Source organism: Nelumbo nucifera, chromosome 2 (assembly GCF_055504915.1).
Source record: "Nelumbo nucifera cultivar China Antique chromosome 2, China Antique-T2T, whole genome shotgun sequence".
Lineage (NCBI taxonomy): Eukaryota > Viridiplantae > Streptophyta > Magnoliopsida > Proteales > Nelumbonaceae > Nelumbo > Nelumbo nucifera.
Window position 1 is genome coordinate 19,330,907 of NC_142650.1, and position 26,569 is coordinate 19,357,475.

General features: G+C 38.2%; 1 long non-coding RNA gene across 1 annotated transcript; it reads left to right on the forward strand.

The window, feature by feature from the left end:
- Nucleotides 1-12,933: 12,933 nt before the first annotated feature.
- Nucleotides 12,934-13,967, forward strand: LOC104595056 (uncharacterized). The gene is made up of 2 exons (XR_734823.2): nucleotides 12,934-13,219; nucleotides 13,502-13,967. It is a non-coding gene; the product is annotated as an uncharacterized LOC104595056 (long non-coding RNA).
- Nucleotides 13,968-26,569: the final 12,602 nt, after the last annotated feature.

The window sequence follows — 26,569 nt, forward strand, 5'->3', positions numbered from 1 at the left end:
TTTTTTAGCCGCTCATTTACATTGGGTGGGAAGTAATACTCTCGTCAGACTTAGATAAATTATTTATGCATGTTAAAAATTTCTAATGTGAGGGACAATATCATTCCTTCGATAATTTCACTTTTTTTTCGGATAATTCAGTCATTGTACACTTTTACTTGGGGAACAAAAAACACTGTTAATAATTCTTATCAGGATAAGTGTTCTAAGAAACACTTGTCCATATAAGTGCATTTACCTAGGTAAAGCATTTACCAAGACGAGAATGAGGCTTGACACTAACTTGTTTCTTAGTGAATCACTCAATTGCTCAATTCCATTAATGTCATCAGTCAATTTAGACTGCACCACTGTATGGCTGAATCACCTAATAGATGCAGGGGTGGAGCAAAGTATATTGGTGGCCTGGGTCCTTGGTCCACCCAAAACTTGAACTAAAATGCAAAGGATTACTCTCTAAGGCTCTTCCAACTCTCAAAATTAAAAAAAAATATTTATTTTTTTCTGTAAAAAAAATCTTAATAGACCCAAAACTTCTCAAACCATTTCTCTCTAAACCTTACCTCTTCTACTCTATATCTCGTTATCTTGTTTAACTTGACCCTCCTAAAAGAAAATTCCTGGCTCCGCCATTGGATGGATGTACACAATCTTACCCTAACATACAGATGTGTGGCGGGGTCACCTGGGAAGTGAAATCTAAAAGCTCGGGGTTAGTCGACAAGCTCCAATCTTTTGGGCTTGTATGCCAGTAGGCGAACCAAAGCCATGCTTCCCTTTTCTCTCCTTTCTTGGATTCCATGGCCCATTTGCAGACCAGATCATCGGAGGCCTTACAACAAAAGGGAACTCCCGGGGGACCCAATTGGGATATTAAGCTGACCCAACTAGTACACTTCCCGTGCAACATGTATACCCTTTTTCTATTTATTGGGTAATCTCTCAAAGTCTCAACTCAAATTTCCCTTCATTTTCTTTTCAAACCATTTTCAATCTAAGATTTGAAACTCTCAATGGCGACCTAGCTAGAAGACATATATATATATATATAATTTCCATAAGAAAATTTGAGAGAAGATAATTACGTAGATAGATTGTTCATGCTAATAATGAAAGGGAGCTAACGAACTAACAAACCTTGGAGATTGCAGTTTATGTAGTGGTTGCCTAGTCCAAATGTTATTGCCACATCACAATCTCCTTAATTAGGTGACATGTTTCTATCCAAATAAACATCCTTTTCAATCTATTCAGAGCTAAAAACAAGAAACTTTAGCTGTATGAATTTAGTGGAGTAGGCACTGTACATGTAGCCTCTATATGGTTATCTATATGATGAATGGTCTATATTATTTTCTACTGAAGAGTACAGATATGTCCAATGCAAATTTTTGATTTCTACTACAGAGTTATAAACATTCAAAATATCATGCACTAACGTCCGCCCATGAATTGGCATTAATTCCGAGCTGGCACTTACCCCAACAGTACTTTGGGCCTATAAATTCTGACCCTAGGCTGAACCTTCGTTCCCCCTATTTTCTTTGCTATTGCCTTCCAAATGGATAAACAAGAGGGATTGATAGTGAAAGGATGTAGGTGAACTGTATACAGAACCCTGTTCTCTACATTTTGATATAGTTATGGGGTTGGGTTTTTCTTTCCTCTTTGAACAAAGCTACCTTTAGCTTTCAACCCTATTTATTCATTCAAGTCTTCAAACCATTAATTAATTAGAGATAAGATGGGAAATGTGGCTGCTGTATTTGTCCATATTACTTCTTTTCCCATGTGCAAATTCCAGCTGAACTTCTCTCTCTCTCTTGAGTTGCAAAGGATGTAATTATTTCCTTCTTTCTTTGAGAAGATTATAGAAATATTTATGTTGTATTTGGTTTAATAGAAAAATAAGAGTTTCACAAAATTATTTGAAGAACTTTCTCTCAATTTTCTGTTTTTCTTTTATTTTCTATCAAACTAAATATAGCCGTAATTGAGGACCGTTTTTGTTCATTTGTAAAGAAACACAACATACCTAGGGGGCTTATGGGTTACAATTCTTTTTTATTTTATTTTATTTTTTTGAAAGATAGAAATAAAAGACATGATACTGGAAATGCGTACAGCCAATCTACTAGTATCATAAAAGAGGTGGCTAAGGTTTTCACAAGGGTGCTTTGATGGGTCAAAGATCTCCCGGTATTATAGATTTTCCCAATTATACGTATTGATAAAAAAGGGGGAAACACCCCAATATATTGCAACTTTGATTAGATTGAGTTGGGTTTAGGTTCAACCGAAGCCCAAGCTAACCAAGGCTCTAACAAATTGGCCCGGACAGAACTAAGCTCAATTTCAAGTGCCAGTTTCCAAACGCAAATACAAATAGGGTTTATTGTTGTCAGGGTTATATTGAATATGCATGGTTTTTAAAATTGACCCGGGGACTGACCCGGTCAGGGGTTCGGTTATCGGGTCAAACGGTCTGACCGTTCGAACTGAATGCTCGGCCCGTTCTGATAGAAAAATAAGAAAGTAATAATAAAATTTCAAAAAAATAAAAAACGGTTAAAAACGTTCTAACAGTTCAAGCGGTTAACCACCCGATTCAGTAGTTCACTGACTAAAATCAACGGTTTTGAAAGAAAATCTGGTTTTTAGAAAAAATGGAACCAGTCAAGTGATGGATTCCCAGTTTTTTCTGGTCCGACTGTCCGGTCCAGTCCGGTTTTAAAAACCATGGAATTTGGCTTGAGATCCAATCTTATGTGTATAACAATACCCAGGTCTAACCTAATTAAGTTGCATCCCTATCTGTTGGGACTGTGAAATTAGGCACTTGAAAAAAAATATGGTCTTGATTGAATACGCCATTGAAGCGAATTGACTCGCCCAAGTTTATCAAGTTCTCTAGAATTAATTTTTGAAATCGATCTGGGTTACACTATATTGAATTGGCTGAAATCCAAACTAATTAACTTTGTCGAATTTTAAGTTATGCATGATTCACTTCAAATATGTAGCCTATCTGCTTGAAAGAGAAGATTAAGTAGAAGAAAAAGTAACAAGGAATAAATGTTTCCGATGAGTTCATTTTGCTTCTTTTCAAAAAATGGGGCAGTGGATGCTAAAACCACATCACCTAATATTGTCAGAGAAGTTCAAATTTTTGGGAAACATGGGAGACGTGGCCGAGATTGGATCTGCTTCTCACATAGCGTGCCTCACACCAATCTCACAGAGCATCACTGCAAGCATGCATTGAGAATATCTGCTATACATGATGTTATCATTCATGCGAATGCGAAGATATTCTCAATGCACAGCTGCGATGCACTATAACCATGATTTGAGGCATGCTAAGTGAGGAGAAGATTGGAACTCACCGTGGAAAGGACCATTAGAACCTTTGTTTTTTTCAGGAGTATAAGCTAAAAAAGAAAATAATAAAAACTTCTTTTAGAAATAGACGACCTTATGGAGCCCATGAGCCCATTAATGATCAACTCAGAAGTTGTAGATCCAGGATCATGACTAACTAACTAGAAAGGTATCCCAATCTTTGAAGTCTTTCAATTCAAAGTCCAAAGACAGAAACACACATTTATACATGCACGCGCATACACACACAAACGGAGAGGTCTACTAGCATTTGTGTTGATTTTACAAGTCCATTTGTTATTATAAGTGCAACTTTGATGAGCTGCAAGCCTCCAATTGGGATTTTGTTAAAATTCGTAGTGATGGCAGTTTTCTCCGTCCCCATTGGGTACCTGACTTCCCTGATCCCATCAGGTCGTGATGGAAATTGCTAATTGGAGACAGGGGCGGGAATGAAAATTGATAATTATAAATAATTGTAATTTAAAAATTTGGGGATTCGGGTCCCTGACAGGGAACCCATCTCTATTAGGAATTGGGAATGGAGGATCATTTTTATCCCTGGTGAGAATCAGAATCAAGAATGGAGATTTGCTTTAAAATCAGGGTTGGGAACAGAGAATATAATCCCCACCCCAAACCCACCCATTTCCATTCCTTGGCAATGCAACCCTATTTTCCTACTTCGGTCTCTTTCCCGATTTCTAAGGCATGGTGTTATGCTACTGATTATATATGCTTAAAAAAGACCAATCAGAAGACGGTTTTTTTTAGCTGTTGACCCTGAAATGCCTATGTAACACTGATGTGTCACTGTAATGAAAACGCAACTCATCCTTACCAAACATGCCCTTAGTCTGAGATTTTACCATTTGCACTAAGCAATGGCTCAATTTGTCAAAGGATATAAGTGGTAGTTTTCAGTATGGCATATGCAAGGTTAATTAATTATCTGATGAATAAGAGAATAATAATCCTTATAATAATGGTGATGGGGTCATCTTAGGCATTGCTTCTCTCCTGTGATGATTCAATTTCAACCACAAACTTCCTTTAGTATAATATTAAACATTAGCTATATACATATAATTAGTAGACTTAATATATATCATAACCATGCATTATACATGCTTTATTAATAATACAAGTTACAACGTAAATACAGAACCATGACACTTAGCTTGATCAGACTGACAAGAGACAGACTACAGCCACACTGTAATACGATATATCCAAGCAAACGTAACAACCAGCTTATATATTTCTTGCTACGTACCATCATGCATATGCATGCATGTTTATATGACTGATCATATCGATCACTACTAGTTATTTGGCTTAGGGTGCTGCTTGCTCCATGTCTGCAAATCAATGGAATGGTGACCATCAGCGCTTGCCTCACGATATGGTCCATTTGAATCTGTTGATCGATTGGCTTCTGTGTTGATGCCGTTCATATTCTCCTCTGACCTGAGACTCTCTATCTGCCGGTGCTTGACCATATTAGCTCCCATCTGATCAGCGTGTGGATTCAAAGGTCCGTTCTCTGTGATCAATTTCATTTTGCGATTGTCTCCTCCATATGATCCCATGACGACAATCACAAATACAAGAAGCAGCCCCAACAAAACAAGGTTTTGGGGTCTGATCATGGTTTCACCTGATGAGTTCTTCGATCTTCTCTCAGTTCCAGACAGCTAGATATGGATTGCAGAAGTCGATCAATCTATCAGGAGCTTTTAATTTATAGACTTACAGCATTAATGAGCCTGCTGATGGGTAGTGGGTTAGGAGGATTAAGTGGGGGGAACACCGAACACAAACCACCAATATAATGGGGGGCTTCTTGTCAAATCTAATCAAATCGGCTTAAACTTATAATTATTTGATATGGGTGTAAGCATCTGTTTGTCACTACTACTCTACTAGGGGGTGAATTGTTAAGTGAAAAAAGCTCAATTTCAACAGTTTTTATTGTAATTAAAGCCTCCTGATGAAAAGTGGAGCAACCAACTTAGTGGGAGTTCTGTTGTCATATTATTTAGGGGATGTTTTAATAGTTTTCCCTCTAAAATTTTGTTTAGCTTTTTAAGCTTTTAGGTCAATTAGTGACCCTCCTGCAGAACCATATCTAACTCCACAATTGTCGAATGGGTCCAGGAATTCCCATATCTGTTAAACTACCACTCAATTATTCCTCTACTCTTGCCCACTTTTTTGTTGATGCCTAGGGTTTTCTTAGGTTCTTAATTAATAAGTAAATAGGGTTTGGATAATCTGAACGTACGTTGTCCCCTTAGAGGGGCACAATTATCATTAAGCCAAAGATCCTGCTTTAGTTTTAAAAGAACTGTTCATTCAAAAGAAGGAAACATCTAGGAGCTGCTTAAAAAACCTAAGTAAATACAGATGGTCCAACCAGTGTATCAGGGATGCCCTTTATTATTTCTTTTTAAAAGCCTTTTATTTGGACTTCACTAAATGTCAATTATAGTGAGAAAGGTGCCCACTGGTTGGTTGGTAAGGCCTCTTGGTGGTTGTAGCGAAGGTCATAGGATGGGGGTAGGACTGACAATCTTGACCCAACCCATTTGACCCACTCAATCCACCCAATCTATTGGCGGGTCAATATGGGTCGAGTAACCCATTAGGGTCAGTGGAAAAGTGTCAGGGTGGGTTGGGTCAAGGGTACTCATTAGGGTTAGGATGGGTTGGGCGCACGGATCAATGATGGGTTGGGTCAAAGTCAACTCTATTTATATTCACTAAATTTAAAAAGACAATAGTTGAAGTGACAGACTTAGACCCTTTAATAAGGATTGATGATGGGTCATGATGGGTCAATATGGGTGGGTTGATATTCAACCCTTACCCAACCCAACCAACCCACCCATTTGCCACCCCTAGATGGGGGATGGGCTAGCCCGTTGTGTAACCCCATGAAGCCAAAGAAAAGAAAAGAAAAAAAAAAAAACGAAAGCACTACCCTTAAATTCATGATTTGCTCTGCCCAACATACAGAAGTAGTTAATATTAGCATACACAATTATAAGCACGAAGAAAGTAGGAATGACAATGGGGCGGGGCATTCATTTCTCATTTGGGTTAGGGAATTTTCGAATTTTTCTGCTGCGAGGTAATTGCCTAAAAATAATATAATTGATGGATATTTTATAAATAGGATTATGAGAATTTAAGGGTATTTTAAAAATGGAATTATAAGATCCTAGGATTTTAAGAATTTGGAGATATTTTAAAAATCAATATCTAAGGATATTTTATTATTAATTTACCATCTGATTCGGAGAATTATATGCAAGCCCCATTTCCGCTCCATCCCCATTTAATATTAGAAAAAATTGCCATCCCTACAAGGAAGGGTATACAAGCGTTAGTCCATTAAACTTTTTAGAATTGTGACATGCAATTAATAATATTAAAATCAAATTGATTACTAGAAATGCAATCTATACATGTTAATGGAGTTTGGATCTGCTACCCATAATACTACTCACATGATACTGCAGCTACACATCCCGAATGTCTCAACTGTCATTCATGGGAGATGTTAGCAATGCATGGCTGTAGTGTCTTGTGGGTAACAGATTCGATCTTGTATTATTAATCATATTAACATAAACAGTGACAATAAAATAAGTGGAAGAGGTTTCAGAGATGGTGTACGTTACAACTGTCAAGTGAATTTTCTTTTGGCTATATGTGAAGGTAGGAGCTCATCATATCTAAGGGATGATAACTAGAAACTTAAGAGAAACTTCTTTCAACATATGCATTACTACTGCTGGTTAAAATCATTTAGAGAACAGTACTTGTGCTGTTTTAATCAAATAAAAATACTTAATTGATCAAAGGTAGTCTAGTGACTTGGAGGTTGTTTCTAAAGCATATGGAAGAGGGAAGATAGTCGTCAATAAGTGAAGAAAGTTCAAATGGAAAATGATTTAGATGTAGTCATGTAGACTATATATTATGGTGAAGAACTAGACATAATTGTGAAATCTCAATGAAAGCCTGTGTTATTTTTATCTAGGTGGTGACTAGGTGAGGCTTGGGTTTGCCTAATGATATCTCCAGAAGTTGTAGGCTTATTCTCACTGGATACTTCAATGCCTCGCTCTTTCCTCCCTCTAGGGGTGCAACTTTGGGCGGGTTCGCATTGGGGTTTCTCAAAGTTTGAATGGGCCTAGCCTGAACCAGTGTAAAATGTTAGGGCCAACCGGAGTTGCAGCCCTACTCCCCTCAGCTTAAACATGGAAAAACCAGGGACTAGCACTTTCAGACTCTAGCTCTCACGAAAATATATAGTAGTAATCCTGCTTAATTATGCACTAAGTTCACTTAATTACTTTAGGAATTAAAAACTTAAAAGAATACATTGAATGTCAAAAGGATTCTCTTGTTATTGCAAGGTGCCAACCAGCTGGTTGGTTGGTAAGTTCTCCTGCTGGTTGTAACGGAGACTTTGGGTCGAATCCCGTCTGTACCCGGGTTGAGAGATGGGTTACCCCCGTTGTGTAGCCCTTCAAAAGAAATAAAAAAAGGGGTTCTCTTGTTATTACAAGTGGCAGATAATGGTGAAGGGATCCTAATTTTGTTATTAGGTTAAATGTAGGACACAAAGGCTCAGTTTGGAAAGAGTGTAAATGCAAATATGTACAATACAAATATATACAAAATAATACAAAATATAAGGTTTTGCAGTCTACATATTTATATTTGTGCTCCTTCCAAATTGAGCCTAAAGATGTATTTGATACCATGTTAAGTATAAAAGGTGTTTCAACCTAGAACACTTTTAGGTTGAAATAGTAACAGTACCAAACGCAACCTAAATTGGTTCGAAGTGTGATAACTAAGCTTGATAACCTGTCTAAGGCAATTGACTTTGAGAAATCGTGGGAGGCTTCCTCTTAATTACTATATGAGATATAATGGCCCATGAGGCCATGATGTCCCTTCGATCAAGAAAGCATTGAACACTAAGAAAAAAGAAATGTTATTGATCACTATGTAGTAGCATTAAGAAGATGATTCCAATATGTCAGCATGACCTAAGGCCATGTTTGGTTTGAAGAAAAAGATAAGGAAAGAAAGGGAAAGGTAGGGAAACCTATATCAGCATTAAGAAAATGATTTCAATATGTCAACATGACCTTGTATAGGTTTCCCTACCTTTCCCTTCCTTTCCCTTCATTTTCCTTCAAACCAAACATAACCTAAAGGTTTTGATCTTCAGTACAATTTCTTCAGCTCTGAAAAAAAAAAGATGAATGAGTTGAGAGGACCTCACCAGAAGAAATATATCTATTTATTATTATTATTATTATTATTTTTTAAAGAGATAACAATATGGAGGAAGGAGAAGTATTTTAGGATAAGAGTGCCATCATGGTTGCGTGTCATCATATAATGCTGAGATGTATTGATGTTGAGGTGGATTTATAGACAAATCAAATGCAAGATCAGATGATGATGATGACAACGACGACGACGACAACGATGAGGTCGTATAGAGGACATGCATACCACATGGTGGACTGGGGGCCCAATGCTTGATTTCATGTACATCTCTCAATTTTATGGGCAGAGACAGCAGCAGGAATAAGCAACCAATTCTTTAGCAAGATATTTAGGATCCGTTTGGTTTACATTCGGAATTGGAATCAGAATCTGAATGGTCTATTCTTTTCATATATTTGGTTCAGGTTGGAATTGGAATTGGCTGAAATGCATTTTCATTCCCGGGTGAAGGGAGGGAATGGCTCTTCCCTCAAATGGGGGAATGTCATTCCACTAAAAATGGGATTGAGATTCCAATCCTGTCCAACCAAACAGTTGGAATTGACCATTCCCGTTCAGATTCCAAATGCCTATTCCCACAAACAAATGGACCGTTAGTTCTATAGAGATTAAGGGCAAGTAGATGGAATCACATAAGAAACCAACCCGAGTTGATCCAGAAGGCTGGCAGGTTGGGCTGGTTCAACTGGACTGTTAGCAAGGCAAAATAAAAGACTGTAATGAAGCTTGTATAACCTAGAGCCTGTTTGAGAGGGATGAGCTGAAGATTCAGATAAGCTAGTTCAGCTGTTTTGAAGCACTCTAGATAAGCTATTACAGAGACCGAAATGGACAACCCTAAAAGTGACTGACGAACAGTTGATACTCTATAGATCTTTGCCCAAACATAACTTATAGGCTGTCTGTATGGGGCCTACCTTGGAAATTAATTAAGCAAAATTGGGCTTTTTAGATCTTCGGCCAAACAGGCACCTATTTAAGCAAATTTTTGCTTTTCTGGTTCAACTATGATATCGGAAAAACTTGTAACAAGTAGGGGTGGCAATTTTTCACCCAACCCGCTAACCCCGCCCAACCCACCCAGAATCTAACCCGCCCAACCCACTCATTTACTTGGCCCGCCCAACCCACCCAGAATCTAACCCGCCCAACCCACTCATTTACTTGGCAAGTTGTGTGATCAACCCATCACCTAACCCACCCATTTAAATTGGTGGGGTTGGGTTGGGTTGTGGATAACTGTTGGGTTAACCATTACAAACATAAACATTAATTCCTTAGCTTTTTTTTTTCTTCATTTGAATTAAATAATTTATAATTAATGCATTAATTGTTGACTAAATTTAGTTTTGTCTTGAATCAACACACTTCACCCAATATAAATACAAATCAATTTCACCCAAGTCCGGTTCAGTTCAACGTAGTTTGACCCGATCCAACATATACCGGTCCGGGTCAACTCGAATTTGAAATAGACCTCAAACGGGATGGCTCGGTATCGCTTGCTTTGCCCAGTTTGGGTCATCCGGTCCAAACAGTATTCACACAGCCCGGCCCGACTTGACACAAGATGATTCGGGTCGACCCAAATCTGAAACGGGTCGGACCGGGTGAAGTCCAGACGCTAAACCACCCACTTGCTTTTCCTGGTTCGGTTCGTATCCATACAACCTGACCCGAATCCGGCCCGGGTCAACAATGCTAGCTGACCTAGATCCTATGGAGCCTCTGGTCTGGGACTGACCCGAATCCAGCTAGGTCTGGTCCGACCGAAGTGAACTGGTCCATCCAGGGTCTGGACCGACCAAGCTAAACCGGCCCGGTCGGATGTGGTCCCGACCGGACTGAATCCGATATGTTCGGTCTGGTCTGACCAGTCCGAACCGGTTTACTTGGGCCCTAGTCCAACCGGACTGGTCCAGATCTAAGCGGTTCAATCACTCTTGATGTGATTAGCTCAAAGACAATCCAATTAGATAGTTCAAGTTGATCTAACCGGTTTGAACCTAAGTGGTTCGTTAAATCCGAAGCCCGAACATAGTTAAATGGCTTTGCTGCTTGTGTAAAAATAATGCATGTAATGTGATTTGAACCTTCACCATTTGTGTAAATAACAACTACTATTACTACTAAGCTATAACCAATTTATTTATGAGGATGGAGTTAGTTTTTGGTTTTAAGTACATAAATATAAGATTAATGGGTTTGGGCGGGTTGGATTAGATTAAAGCGGGTTTTGATTGAACCCAACCCATTTAGTTTTACATAATAGAGTCATTAACGGGTTGGCGGGTTAAATGGGTTGGGTTGAAACTCAACCCAAACCCAACCCAACCCAACCCGCCCAATTGCCACCACTAATAAGTAATAACCAATTAATTGGTATCATAAGTTGGGTCAGGTTAGTTGGTCACAAAGTAGATGATAGTTGAATCGTGATGCATGTTAAGATTGGTGGGTTAGGTGTTCTGTGATATTTGAGGTGGTATGGATTTTTATTATGTTTTTTTATTCTACATAATGTACTACGTCACAAGAACACCTCCTACAAATACAAATACATACGAAATAATACAAAATACAAGATTTGACACTATATATTGATATTAATTTGTACTTCCAAACTGAGTCTTAAGTTTTTCAGAGAGCATCGAGCTTGAGGAAATAGCTACGAAATTATCCTCTTAAAGATTTAAAAGTATAATACAGGAGAAGGATCAGAAACTTAGGTGGTTAAGAATTATTAAGACATTATTATACTTCATAGTGGACACACCCTTGTGAGAAAACTGAGTAAGCATTATATTGAATACTGATAGCTGTGTTGGAAATTTGCTTTGAAAGTTAACCGAGTGCTTACTCAGTTTACTCACCGAGTGTGACTCCTCATCCGGACTCTTCTTTTATATATGTTATTTGGTTAGTGTATGGATGTGGGTTTCCTCTTTTCCCCTTTTTGGCAATTTATTAGGGTCGGGATGATTTTGAAGCTATTAATTAATTAAAGGGAATTGTTGCGTCTGAATTGGGTTAAGAAGTGGTTTCTCACTTGTCTTCAATGCTATTTGGAGATGTAAATAAAATAATGATAAATGTATGAACAGAACGCCAAAGAGGGAAGAACACTATTCTATGGTGAAAATGATGATGAATGAAAGATGTAAGAAACAATATGACAGATGTATGGCCAGCCTCATTAATTTCCTAAAGAGAAGACAACATGAAATCTGTGGATTTCTATTATGTTCCTAATGGCTAAAATGGTTTGGCTTCACATATTCCAACAGTCCTAGGGCTTTTGGTATATATATTGGTCAAGTATATGACAATTGGTATTAGAGTCTACCCCATGTCTCAAAATGAATTACAGAAACAAGCTATCTGAAACAAAGTGAAAACTACCAAAGAGAGATCGAAGACTACTATTGCTGCCTAGAGTGAGAGCTGATGTTATGGTCCTGATGAAAAAATTAAATGGGTTTGGCTTTAGGCATTCTAACAGTAGTCCTTGAAAATTTTTGCACTGATTCATATATTGGAGACAGAGACATTTTATATGCCAAAAGAATGACGTTTTATATGATAGTTTTTAGTGTATCTTTCTTTGATAACATATAATATGATAAACTCTTGAGGTATTTAATAAAAATTAAATTGAAAGGCAGAGAGAAATGATATGGAAACAAGTGTACTGTATAAATTGACAGATTGAGGAAAGTATTGACCTTGGATAGTATTTGATAATCGATGAAGTTAGTTAATTGGTTTATGTGGTAAGATAGGACTGGCACTAAGACGAATATAGATAACTGAATCACTTGAAACCAAAGTAATCATTGAAACAGCAATTGGATTAATTTACAGGTGCCTATCCAGAAACTAAACTTCTCCATGAATGACAGGTTTCTGGGAGCTAGAAACTTTAATTCCTCTCTCTATCTATGATTGACATCAGAAAGCAATGAAATATGGAAATTACTGTTCTTCGTTGACTTTGCTTTGGCTAGTTGCACTGGTAAAATGTAAGGTGGACAAAGAATTTCCTCAACCCATCATTTAAATGGCATTAAAAAACAATTTAATTGACAATTAAATATGTTCTACCCACTCCATCTTTGTTAATTTCAGTGCAGATGCCAAATGCAAATTCTTTTATATTAATTGTCAGTGTATCAGTACAGTAGCTCTCTTGCAAAGAGCACTTTCGCAAAAGCTCAGTGTTGTGGATTTTGGGTGAGATAGGGAGATCATTTTAACAGAGGCAATTAATGACACTGTTTAACTGACATCAGACTTGAATCATCTCATCAAATGCCCATGTCTTTGTCATAGGAACCCACCAAACACCAAGCTCCAATGTCGAGCAGATGAGAGGTTGAGAGCTCTTGCACAAATGGCTTTGTTTACGTAAGTGCTCTTATAAACTTTGCTCTTTCTATATAAGGATCTTACATTCTCTCTCTCTCTCTCTCAAAGTACTCGTGCCCATCTGCTCTTGGCTTCTCTTCTGTGTTTTGTAAGTAGACATCTTCCAGTGAATTGAATTATAAATTTTTATGTTATCTAATATTCAATCAAACCATTATTTTCTTTGAGGGTTTTTTTGCTGTCTGATCCCAACTAGTCTGAATTAAGGTTTGATTCAGACTGAGCTGCCATGGACTGAACCATCCAATGTCTCAGTCATTCTCCAGTTCATATTGGGCATTCAACAGAAGAACTCAATCAGATCAGATTAATTACTCATATATCTTCCGTCAAATACTCACGTCTGGTTTTGATTTTTATTGTATAACAGCAGCAAGCAACACTTCAGAATGAAGCTGTTGGCTCTTCTTCTTGTCCTGTTGATGGTGAACTTTAGCATGGCTGTGCAGAGGAAAGCTCTAACAGATGAAGTGCAGAGTCAGGAAGGACGACAACTTGTTAACAATGAAATTGATGATGAACAGGATGCAGATAAGAACAACGTAGCTGGATACTCCGGAGGTGGTATCAATAACCATCACAGTATACCTAGACAATACTTTGACAATTATGGCAGCAGCCCCAAAGGAGAAGATGGCAATAGCTCTAGAAACAAATAATGGATAATACTGATTGATGATCAGTAGTTCTTGCTCTTTCTAATGGGTGTAGCACATAAACAACATAAGTTGGGGCCGGAAGTGATATATATATATATATGTGTAGCATATGATACATGATGTAAGGGCTACTGCAAGCGAATTATCAATATAACAATACATATTTGTAGCAGAAAATGTTCCATTAATGTAGAAATGAATGTGTATATTTCTCTCTAATACCACCAAAAAGCAACCCACAAATCCATGGGTCAAGGGCATGAAGGATCTGTTTCATTCCAATATCAAAGCAGTTTTAGTTCATGGGTACAGCTAACCGAATCATAGAAGAATGTATGCATTTTGTTTCTAGCTTTTTCTTTTTGTGTGGGTTTCTGAGCTGAGATATTGGGATTATGAGTTAAGTGGAGGACATTTTTAGAGACAGTTATTTTGAAGTGAGAGATCCATTCAGAGATGAGATTGGGTTCAGCTGTAGAAGGCCATAGAAGGCAATTACTTAATGGCTACTGGGAGGATAAGAGGATAATATATAGAAGAAGTTTAGACAAATTAAGCAGTTTCCACAGCAGATCCTGCAGCTCGCCGGGTTGTGCTGGGAGAATAGGCCGAGCCAAGCAGTGGCAGAGTGGGAGTGGCGCATAGAGATGAGGTTTTAGTGGTGGACCGGGGAATGGCGGGTTGGTCACTTGGGTGTGCTGTAGCCCTTCTGGTTCTGGGGTTTAGGGTTGGGGGCTTGATGGTGTTTGGCCAGAACTCTTTACCCATTTAGGAGGGCAAACCGGACCAATAGGGTTTCAGAACCAGTCATGATGCGGACCACAAAATGGGCACATGAATGAGACAAATGGGACACTAGCCGTAAGAGTCCGGACCTTCTCCTCAAATCAACCTCACAACACGTCAACCTCACAATACGTCCTAATTGTACATCGAGAATATCTCCTAATACTTATGTGTTATTATTCATGGGGAGATGTTCTCAAGCCACAAGTGTGATGTGAGATGCATTCTGCGTGAGGAATAAATCCCAATTCGTAGCAGTAGGCAATGGGCGAGGAAACATACTTGTGACCTTTGTTGCAGAAGCATTGAATTTATTACAAATGGTGGCGTTCACTTGCAACTGTCTATTAAGAATATCTCTCCATAAATAAAAATATATAAATATGAATATTCTCATATATCTCTATGCACGGCTGCAGAAGTCTGTGAATACGGTGTGAGGACTGAATCCATACTCCACTTCACAGCGCTAGGTTGGTGCTCATCAACTGTGGTAGATGTTGGCCGCCCACTAGGGCTGGTCGGCCAATAGGTCAGGATTTTGAACTTTATATCAGCTGCCGGACCAACTATATATCACAAAAAAAAGGAACAAATAAAGGAAAAGAGAAGATTTTACAAAAATGAATGAAGAGTTCACTGATTAGGGCGTTTTTTTTCTACTTAGTTGTGTTTCATTTATTTGTGTTGGGCCACCAATCTTCATCTAATCTGATATGATTCAGTCCATAAAATTTAAAAAATACACTTAACATGTATTTATTAATAAAGTTGGTTTGAATATATAAGTTCATCAAAGCCAATTATTTTTAGTTCATTTTATTGAGAATGAATAATATTTTGATTATTTTTAGCTTAACGATAGAGATGGTAATTTGACCTGTTCTCATGGGGCCCCACCCTGGTCGGGGAGGGTTTTTTTACCACTGGTCAGGGTTCGGGGAGGGTTTAGGGAAAACCCAAAACTCTGGGGTCGGAGGTGGGGCGGGGACAGTATTTGTCTACCCTGACCCCACCCCAATTATATTATATAACATAATACATATAAAATTGTTAATATATGCTAATATATATTATATCATAATATATTATTATATATTATATTATACTATATTATATTACACAATATAAAATAGTTCTAAGTAGATTTATAAGTAAGAATGACTGGGGCAAAATCGGGGATCCCCGTTCTCCGTGAAGATAGGGATGGAGTTAAGATTTTTTGGCCTCATCAAGGTTCAGGGGTGGGAACAGGGTAGAAATTTCAATTCAGGGTCAAATACGAAACAGACAAAACCCGACCCTACCTCGCCCCATTGCCATTCCTACTTAGCTATATACGTCCAATATGAATCCATTGGATAAGATTTTTATTAATTCAATGACAATATTTATGATGGCAGAACTAGAAGAGCTTTGGCCAATCACAATCCTAGTGAATATTGTTGAATACCAGTTGAATGGATACCATTTTTATTTAAATCTAATGTTATTCATTTCCGTTTCATCCCTATCTAATATGTTGGTTGATGGGATGGATATGATCTTGCACATGGCAAGTTGGAGGAGCCTAACCTACAATCTTAGTCTATAAATACTATTGGGTTGAATTTGATGTTAATTATTGGCCCAGTTAATGATTTGGCCTGCCCATTAAATGTAGGACATATGTTAAATTATGGGCCTTATGGCCTTGGTCCCTGCAGGATCCTGTGTCCCTATTTAGATCTACGCTCAATTCTATTTATATATCATAGACATTCGGAATGAGGACTCCAGTTGAAACAAAAACCTAGCCCGTATAGTCCTCGCTTGAGACCCACTCCATGAGAAAAAGGCTAGGGCTGACCAAGATTCAATGTATATACATGCATTGGAGAAAGATATAAGGTTCTAATTATCATGATATATGCCTCATATCATATCAGTAGGGTGCCAATATATATATATTTTAAGGATATTTCCCCAACTTTTTATTTTATATGTTAATTAATTTATGCTTAAACCTAACCCCTTAGTTTTCTTTTTGAAAAAATATAAAAGGCATATAGTAAAGTGATGATACATCCCACCAATCAAGGGCCGGTTTGTTGACGTGTCAGTTGGTTAATTTGTTTCAGTGTTGACGTGGAATCAAATTCTGCAATCAGTACTATAGAAAAAAAAAGGGTTAGGAGAAAGTTATTAATGATGCATAGCATCGAATAAAAAAAAAGGTACACATACATCCCTTCTATTGTATCAGAGAGTATTGATACTTTGAACATGAGAGAGAGAGAGATTGATTTGCTGAAAATTCATGATATACAATTTTTGCATATTATGAGTGTTGATACTTTAAATGGAGCTGAGCCGAGTTTGAGCTTACTAGCTTTTGACTCAAGTCGAATTTGAACTCATGTCTCTAGGTCAAACAAAGCTTAAGCCTCATACTTTCTGGGTATACCTACAATAAATTATTAAGATGTATTTCGAATATTGGTTGCATGTAAAATCAAAATTTTAACCTATCATGTTAAAAACACCACATGTATATTAAATTTATTCACATTTTACAAAGTATATTTATCAATAACGTAAAATATTTAATTTGTCGTTATATCATTGGTTCAATTTTTTTTTTTTTTTTTTTTTTTTTTGCTTCATGGTGCAGCTGCTAGCTCATGCACCATAGAATTTGCCTAATTTAGAAATGTCTCTCCCAATTTGCTTCACATTATTGTGTAATGCAACGAGTTCAAATCAGCAGGAGAACCACTTTTGCTCCATAGATGATACATAGGTTGTGGGGTAATGCAACAGGAGAGCCAATGCGCTCGGTTGACTTTGTTCCTAAGCTAATTGCACTGATTGCTGATAGGGTTCTAGATCCATAAATAGTAGACTCCCACTATGGACAGAATTTTCTTGAACCCATCATTTAAAGAGGCACTAAAATCAATCTTTTTTCTCATTTTGGTGGAGAGTGGAGACTCCAAAACCGATTTCTTTTTATATCAATGTCAGTGAAGTAACCCTAGTTTCTTTTTCTATATAAGGAGCTTACACCATATATCTCTGTTAAGTCATTAACTCATCACACACAGTCTGCCTTCATCTGTCTCTTGGGATCAGTTGCTTCAAGATTGTTTGTAAGTGGACAGTACTATAACGTAACTACGCCATATTGATGCTTAAAAGTTTAAACCTTTCTGTGTTCCTAGTTGTAGGGAACCTGCATATTTAGTGTACAGAGAATTCTACTATATAGACTTCTATCTTATTATCTTATTTATATCTGTTTGTGCATGATCGTAGCTTCTGATTAATCTAATTTGTTGGTATATATGGTATGACAGGAACCAAACTAATTACAACTCAGAGAAATGAAGTTGGTAGCTCTTTTTCTGGTCCTGATGATGGTGAGCTCTTGTCTGGCAGTGAGCCGGAAAGCTCTAATGGCTGAAATACATGGACAAGACCAGAAACAGCTTGTCGAGAGTGGAATATTTGGAGGAGAAGTTGACAAGGAGACAAGTACTGAAGTCTCGTACCGAGTTGGGGCCAATGTCAACAACCATCATACCATTCCTCGGCAAAACTACAACAGTTGGAGTGGAAAAGGAGATGATAATAATGGTGGAAATTAATTAATGGAAGTGGGTATTAATTAATCCCGATCTTCGGCTGTTCATTGATGTTGTGACGAGTACTACTGTATGTGTATGCACCATGTAATATATACATGTTCCCATCGAGTCTATACATATATTTGTATAACTAATAAATATATATATTTTACCTATAAAATTTAACTTCTTAGGCTTAGTTTGGGAGGAGTAAATGCAGATATATAGAGTGCAAAACCTTATATTTTATATTATTTTGTATGCATTTACCCTGTGTATTTTTGCATTTGTACTCTTTCTAAACTGAGCCTTAATTGATATTAACACTAATAAATTACTGAGTTTGTGCAATTTTTGGAACAAAGTTTGCAACAAGAATGAAATAGGGAATTTGCTGGAAATCTCGGCCGATGAGAGTGTCGCCTCAGCTTTTGATGAGGTGTCATGGCAGCAACACAAATTATTAATGCAAATGGAAAATCAATTACATACAATGATTTTCCAATGAGAAGATTAGGGAATGAAAAATATAGGTTTTAACAGTTTAGTCCACCCCTAGGGTGGAGCTAAGATTTTAGGGGTGGATTGAATACTGACCGTGGATTGATGTTAAATCCACGGGCAGAATGCGGTTTATAGAGGGGCTACTAATAGATTAGGAGGGAGCTGCAATTTCAGATTTATGAGGTGAATTGCAGTCCACTTATTTCAAATATATATGGTAGCTAGGAGATGTGGGCACAGGTTTTGCGGAAAACAAAACTGATGAATTGAGATGTTGTGGCTTTGGTCTCCAAGATAACATTTGGGAGCGGAGTAAAAATGCATCAGCCAGCTACATTGATTCAAGCTTTTGGATTTGCAAGGTTGCAACAAAACATAACATGTATACATGGTAGATAACTAGGAGCCAATTTGGTTATATATACGTAGACGAATTTGATATGGGTGGTTAGGGGTGTAAACAGATCGAATTTGAATTCGATTAAAAAATTCGATATCTGAATTTGATTCGATATTCGACGGATATTGAAAATTAATATTTGAATTCAAATATTTGATTTGATTCGAATTTGACTAATTAATTATTTTAGGTAATTAATAAATATTTTATTTATATAAAGTATATAAATATATAAATTATTTATATAATTTAATTATTATATATATAAATTATATAAAACATTTAAAAATTAGTATATTATATATAATAATTGAATAATCGGTCAAATTCGGATATTTATCGAATCGAATCAGGTCATATCCAAATTCAAATCCGATTAGTTATTCGAACTAATAGGATATCCGAATTTGATCGGTTAGATATTCAAATTATCCAAATTCAATTCGATTATGTCAAATCTCGAATTCGAAATCAGATTTTTGAATACCGTTGACACCCCTATGGGTGGTAGATAGTGTGTCTCTACTTGTATTTTCCCTTTATGAAAATGCAAAATATTTGAGAGGGTGGAAGTTTTTGTCATGGTTGTATCACGTAGTATAGAGAAATCAAGGGATATTTTAGATAGGATTATAGATATTTGTTTGTAGGACGTATTTCATTTGCACTGTTGTGAATGCATGGGAGTGCAAATGGGCTGAACTCAAATTCTGGTTTATTTTTGCTTTGGATTTGGCTTTATCTTATTTATCCATGAGAAGTGAAATAGGGTTGAACGCAAATGATACGGTCCCTAAATGAACTGCAAACAAAAATGGAATGCAAATTTTGTATCAACAAGTACAATTACAAATAGGTCTGTTCATGAGCCGGGCTCGGGTTTGGATTTTGCCAAATTTTAAATGAAGCCTGGCCTGAAGCCCGAACCTGACATAGTGTAAGTCAGACCCGAAGCCCGGCCAGTGAACAGGTCTAATTACAAATAAGGTTCTATATTGGAAGAATGCAAATGCAAATATGTTCAGTGCAAATACAAGGTTTAAAATACAAATATAGATTAATTGTATACGAGGTTTTACACTGAACATATTTGCAATCTTCCCAAACGAAGCCTAAAGGGGTGCAACCGTGCAAGACTATACCGATTTAGAGTATTTTTAGGAAGTGGGAGAGAAATTTAGGTTATGTAAAGAGTAAATTAGTTGGGATTAAGAAAGTTTCAAAGAGAGAATTAATAGAGGTATTTCATTCTCTTTAATTAACAAAAAATTAAAATAAAGAAGATTTGAAGGGTCGATGGAGAGCCAAGACTAATCCACGATAAAGAAATTAAAAAAAAAAAAGGAAAAGAAAATATGAAGGGTTCAAATTTCAAAAGAGTGGGAGAGTGCGAGAGAGATAATTGGATCTGGCTTTACACCACAGGAATTTACGGGTCTCTTGGCTAAACTGGAGGAAACCCCTCCATGACCCACAACCCATTACCCGTATAAATATCACCTAAACCTCTTCTTCTTCTTAATCGTTATTGTCTGATTGCATTGAAGCTTCTCAGAGAAGATCTGATCTTCTAGTTTCATTCACAAATCACAACCATGGCAACAAGCTCCAACAAAGTATTTGCAGTGTGCTTCATCTCTGCATTGTTCATGATGGCGAGCTTCCAAATGAGCGAAGCCATCTCCGAGTGTGCACAACAATGTGTGCCATTCTGCATGAAGGATGCTGGCAACACTGTCCCCGCTTGTGAGGTAGCCTGTGAGAACTATTGCAAGCAATCGGATGGAGATGTTGCTGCTGTTAATGCCTTGATGCAATCAAAATCTAATTGAAGATATCTTCTTCTTCACTTCTCTTCCTTCTATATTTATGTACTATCTGCAGATATCCTAACTCTGAATTTAGATCCATGTGATCATCCTCTTATTATATGGCTTCTCTTTTTCTAAGATTTAATTAATAAAGAGAGGTTTACATTTGCTTTCCATCAGGCATTACATTTATGCTGTATGATGATCAACTTATTATTGATTGGTTGGCTTTAGTTTTTGAGTACGAAGAATTAAAGTATATTATGGGTCCGTTTGGTTTACAGCAGATATCGGAATCTGAATCAGAATGGCCCATTCTCATAGTAAGTTTGGTTTAAATTGAAATGAGAATGGGAATTAAAATCAGCAGATATGGAATTTCATTTTCAATGGAGGGGCAGGGAATGACTATTCCCTCAAATGGAGGAATGCCAATCCAGTAGAAATGAGAATGAGATTCCGATTCTTCCAACCAAACAATTGGAATCGGAATTACCCATTCCAATTCTAATTCCAACCCCTATTCCAGAGAACCAAACGTGGCCTATGTCCTTTTTGTCTCTTTAGATTCAAAGGGATAGCAGCATGGTTCAAATCAAAAGCTTATTGCTCTGTCTTTTTGCAGTGACGAATAAGTCTTGAAGGAGGTGGTGGGCTCCTTAATTAATAATTAATAGCTGAAAACTGAAGCTGGGCACATTGCTATACCGTTGGATATTTTATTATTTAATCACTTTATATTAGATTAAGCGAATAGAGTTCCTGGGTTCTAAAGAGTAAAGGCTTCTCTAATAGTAATTCTCATCCGACTTGCCTATATGAACTAATAAGGTTTAAAGAAATCGCATTACCTTCGATTTGTAGGTCGCAGAACACTAGTGAAATGCAAATACGATTTTCCCTTGCAATATATTGAACACATTATGTCAGTTGTTTTTTCATTTCAAATACTTACGTGCTCATATTTGATTGGGGAAAGGTCGTTGAGTTGTTCTCGACAACGAGGTTTGTAGGTCATTCGAGATTTCTTACCCACTTTCTACCCGTCGTGAATTGGGTCACAAATCATTATTATGAATTGAGTGATGTATGGCTGCTATGGGTTGGTCGTTGGTAATGTTTTGTTAGTTTTAAAGTATTGGAAACAAAAAAAAAATAGAGTGACAGTCTTGATAGATGTATTATAATATACTTCATATACATACGGATGTTGATGAGAGCGGATTTGGCCCCCTAGTGAAATTGTGACACCTGGCACCTCATGCCAATTGTGCAGCCCCTTGACAATTAGACAGCTCGAGCTAGCCACAGGCAGCTCGCCATAAGGTAGCTCGCCATAGGCAGCTCGCCACAGGTAGCTTGCCATATGCAGCTCGCCCTTAGCTTGGCCCAAGCACGAGCTAACCTTGGCACGAGTTGGTAGCTTGGCCCTGGCGCGAGTTGGCCCTGGCACGAGCTGGCAACCTGGCCTAGACACTGACCTGCCGCCTGACAAAGGCGCCGACCTGACAACCTGGCCCAGGTGCCGACCAAGCTGCCTGACACAAGCGCTCGCATGACAACCCCGAGGAGCTCACCACCGTTCCTCGGTTCTAACGGGATGTGACGAGTCCTACCGTTTGAAGACTTTTCACCCACCTAACACGCAACAGGTCCCAGCACAACAGGGATCCAGTGACCATTACACTAACCCACGAGGACTCTAGTATATAAATACCTCACCCCCCAGAAGGGAGAGGAGGAGGAAAAATGATGGTAACCCCTGCTCCCTAGTTCTCTCATTCTCTAAAATTATCTTCAAGCTCTCTACTATCATAGTGCTAACTTAGCCATCGAAGTGACCCCGCCGGGTCAACACCCCGGGTTCTCTGATTCAGTTCTCGCATGTTTCTCAGCTCCCGTCATCTACAAAGAGGATCAGATCATTTCATGCAGGGAACAGTCGGGTTGCACTACACTAGGGAGCACGTCACCAAGGCAGCTCACCACCAGGCAGTTCGCCACCATGTAGCTCACCACCAGGCAGTTCTCCGCCAGAGAGCTCCACTTCATCCTCTGGGCCGCTAGGCCACCTGGGAGCAAATCGAGTGACGAGGTACTTAGCCAAAAAATTGATACATCACGAAAAAAATGATACGTGGCCGGAAACGGTTACATCAATTGGTGTCGTCTGTGATAAAACGATACAAAAAGCTAAGTTCTTATCTTACAAAAATCTAAGTCCTCTACTCCCAGAAAGCCAAGTCCTCACCTTTTTAGAAACTGAAGCTCTCGCTTTATAGTTTCCATTTTTTATCAACTCAAAGACTCTGTAGGGAACTAACAGGCTAAGTAGCTCCAAAACGCCCCCCCTGGTGGCCTGCGCGGCCCTGGCGGCTTGGTGCGGCCTAGGCGTGGCCCTGGAGGCCTGCCCACGACCTGGCTGCCTGGCGCAGCCTAGCGGCCCGGCGCGGCCTGGCAACCTGGCCCTAGCACAGCCTGGCACGGGTGCCAACCTGGCGGCCTAGCCCAGGCACGAACTAACGAACTGAAAAGGCACCAGCCTCAGGAACAAGTAAGCAAGTTCTAGCTCTTAGATTATGATTTCTAGCTCGTATTCTACTATAAGAGTATTGACTTAGCCATTGGAGCGACCTCGCCGGGTTAGCCGCCCTGAGTTCTCTGACAATTAGTTCCTTGCAGAACACTAAGGAGCAACAAAGTTCAGGAGCGGACTACGAGTCCCTCCCAAAGCCTACGAGCCACAACAGCACTTCTGAAAGACCCAGTCACCTCTACGGCATGGGCACTACTAGTGCCAAAAGACCCAGTCGCCTCTACGGCATGGGCAATACTACTACTGAAAGACCCAGTCGCTTCTACGGCATGGGCAATACTACTGCTGAAAGACCTAGTCGCCTCTACGGCATGGGCACTATTACTGCCGAAAGACCCAGTCGCCTCTACGGCATGGGCAATACTACTGCTGAAAGACCCAGTCGCCTCTACGGCATGGCCCTATTACTGCTGAAAGACCCAGTCGCCTCTACGGCATGGGCACTACTACTGCCGAAAGACCTAGTCACCTCTACGACATGGGCAATACTACTGTTGAAAGATCCAGTCGCCTCTACGGCATGGACAATAGTACTACTGAAAGACCCAGTCGCTTCTATGGCGGCCATTAAACTACCAACTCAAATCTATGGTCGGCATAAGTTGTATTTCATTTAATCGATGTTGTATCTTAGGCCTCCAAGATGACATCCGGGGCCTAGAGAAAAAATGCATTAACCAGATACACTCGTTCAAGGTTTTGGATTTGTAAGGTTGCAAGAAAGTTAACATGGTAGATAAGTAGGACCGGAACAAATACGTATGGCTATATGTAGATGCAATATTGGATATGGGAGCTAGGTAGTATATCTCTAGTTTTATTTTCCCATTTTTTGTGGGTAGGAGGTCGGTGGAGAGTTATAACAATTTTGGTTAGTTATTTCATTTTTCATATTTTGAAAGCTGTGATAATTCATTTTCACAAAATAAGAAAAGGAGTTGAAAATTTTGAAGGGTTCAAATTTCAAAATAATCAAAGAGAGTCTGAGAGAGATTATCAGATTTGGCTTAATTTATATGTCCACAAAGAGTAGCTAAAGATAGCAATCCAGCGGTGTCGTCTCATCCGACTTGTGAGTCCATGTCTTCCTCAACACCACATTAATTTACGGGTCTCTTGGCTAAACCGGAGGAAACCCCTCCATGACCCACAACCCATTACCCGTATAAATATCACCTAAACCACTTCTTCTTCTTAATCGTTATTGTCTGATTGCATTGAAGCTTCTCAGAGAAGATCTGATCTTCTAGTTTCATTCACAAATCACAACCATGGCAACAAGCTCCAACAAAGTATTTGCAGTGTGCTTCATCTCTGCATTGTTCATGATGGCGAGGTTCCAAATGAGCGAAGCCATCTCCGAGTGTGCACAACAATGTGTGCCATTCTGCATGAAGGATGCTGGCAACACTGTCCCCGCTTGTGAGGTAGCCTGTGAGAACTATTGCAAGCAATCGGATGGAGATGTTGCTGCTGTTAATGCCTTGATCCAATCAAAATCTAATTGAAGATATCTTCTTCTTCACTTCTCTTCCTTCTATATTTATGTATTATCTGCAGATATCCTAACTCTGAATTTAGATCCATGTGATCATCCTCTTATTATATGGCTTCTCTTTTTCTAAGATTTAATTAATAAAAAGAGGTTTGCATTTGCTTTCCATCAGGCATTACATTTATGTTGTATGATGATCAACTTATTATTATTGATTGATTGGTTTTAGTTTTTGAGTAAGAAGACCCATTTTGTAAGTCTTTTTGAGAAGATGATACATGGAGATTAAAATGCGAAAGACACTGGAAACTTCATTTGGAGCTTTCTGAAATTAGCTTAAAATGGGTTTTGCACGTCTTTTCGACGTCTCATCTTTTGGTGGTTAGATCTTCCGCGTGCTAAACAGAAATAGACCAATTTTCGGTCTTCCTAACTTGTAAATAACCGAAAGATTGCACGAAAAGACATGCCAGACGGGCTCTTAAGTATTAAAGTACTGCCTCTTTTTGTCTCTTTGGAATCAAAGGATAGCTGCAGGGATGAAATGAAAAGCTTATTGCTCTGTCTTCTTTCCTTGTGGGCTCTTTAAGCTGTGTTTGGTTGCAGTGTAAATTTGTTTGCATCAGTACAAATACATGGGAGTGCAAATGTAAAAAATGCAAATGCAAATTCTTATTCAATATTGTTTTGAATTTACTTTATTTTGGTTCATGTCTTAATTTACTTCATTTGTATTACAATCAAACAAATAAGCTAACATTTGAAACAAAAATAAGTCAGAATTTACAGTCAAATTATTTGCACTGCCATGGTTTTGTATCAATGCAAATTTATTTACATTGCAACCAAACACAACCTAATGGTTGAAAACTGAAGTTGGGGTACCTTGCTATGCCCTTGGATTTTTTATTGTTTAATCACTTTATATAACCATGCACCAAAATATAACTAGTAAGCCATTCAATTCAGCAATGGTAATGAAAACCAACAGACTAAGCCATTTCAGCTTGCATATTAGATTAAGGGCTTGTTTGTTTCCTCTCAACTCTTATTTCTTAAGAGGAATCTTTTAACTTTAAGAGAAAATTTGTTGTTTGTTTCCTCTTATCTCTTATTTCTTAAAGTGCAATAATACAATTTTTTGTTTTTCAATGATACCCCCAAAAGGACAAACAAAAACTCTCATATATGGGGTCCAAATGGATATTTGATAATTTTCAGAATTCAGAACAACATTCTCTGCATTTAGAGTTCAAAAAAAAGAAAAGTTCACCAATACCAATATACCTCTTAATGTAATTATTACACTTTCAGATGTCAGGTTTCAGAGCAAACGAACAGGCCCTAAGTGAGTAGTGATTGCATTATTGCGACTGTGCCGGTCGCAGAACACTTCAACGACCTCTAGTGAAATTTGAACACGTTGTGTTTGCAATAAATTGAACAAATATATCACAATACTTGCTTTTTCATTTCAAACACTTAATTACATGCTCATATTTCATTGGGGGCGTTGAGTTCTTCTCGACGAGGGTTGAAGGTAATGTATTTTTCTCAGGTTTAAAGTATTGGAAACATA